The following is a 1,134-nucleotide window of genomic DNA, read 5'->3' as shown; positions in this document are numbered from 1 at the left end:
TTCTCCTCTGTAGCTTTTCCTATGCTGTCCCACAATTTGTCCTATTTCCTTGAAGTCTTCATACACCCATCACTGTTCACCACTTTGCTGTCATCCCTTGCTTTCTCCCATGTCTCGTCAACCCTCACCAGCTGTTCCTTGAAAGACAAAGCCAGGGTCTGATCAAAGGGTGACCTGTGGCACTACAGCACGACCTTTTGAGAGATATTCTTCCTCCTCAAGGCCAGCGCCAACCTTCCAGGGCACACTTTGTGGCAACTTTTTCTCTCCTGCTCTTTCCTACTACCAAAGAAAGCTCCATCAGGGTGGAAACCACTCCTGAAGTAGGCATCCCAACCCTGCAGGCTCCTTGCGGCCTCTCAGCCAACCAGACACAAGTCACCTCAGCAGCAGCTTCCAAGCCAGGGGCCTGCTGCTGGCCTTGCAGCTTCTTGGCTACACACAGCCAAGCCTTGTGCCTGCTGCTGCTGTGCAGTCATGGACTCAAGCAGAAGGGACAGGACAACCCATCTTGGGGCCTTCTTTCTGCCTGGGTCCTCCTGGCTCTGGAGGCAGAGGGGATCCCCCAGTCAGCATGCCAAGCAGGTGCCTTCTACTGGCCTAGCAGGGCCACTGCCAGATGTCAGCCCAAAAGTGCAGATCCCAGGGAGAAGGCAAGGGTGACCTGCCAACTACAGACAGAAGTGACCTCCCAGTCCCTTTCTGTGACACGTTCCTGCTGCTGCCCTATCAAGTGCAGAGACAGAAGTGACCTCACAGTCCCTGCCACAGTTATGTTTCTCCTGCTGGGGCAGGAGATGATGAGGCAGAGCTGAGCTCTTCACAGCATTCCCACCCATCTCCTCCTCGTGGCCCACAAGCTGATCAGATCCATGGCCCCTCACATTTATTTGGAGTTAGGGCTTTTGTTTAGGTCTCTTAAGCAGATTTATAGTGTTACATGGACCATTTTAATGCTAGTATTAAGGACAGAGATCAGAGTGATTAAGAGAAAAAGAGCTAGGGGAAGCGGCTATGGGCTGAGTTTTGTCTTCAAGGGATACTTTCAGGTCAGTCATTAGAGTAGTGGATTCCTGTCAAGGTGCTGAGTAACATTTAGGTTTAGGAAATAAGATTACAGGTTGAAGCTTGGGA

This window comes from Anas platyrhynchos, chromosome 31, assembly GCF_047663525.1.
Source record: "Anas platyrhynchos isolate ZD024472 breed Pekin duck chromosome 31, IASCAAS_PekinDuck_T2T, whole genome shotgun sequence".
Taxonomy (NCBI): Eukaryota; Metazoa; Chordata; class Aves; order Anseriformes; family Anatidae; genus Anas; species Anas platyrhynchos.
This window is presented reverse-complemented; position numbering follows the sequence as displayed.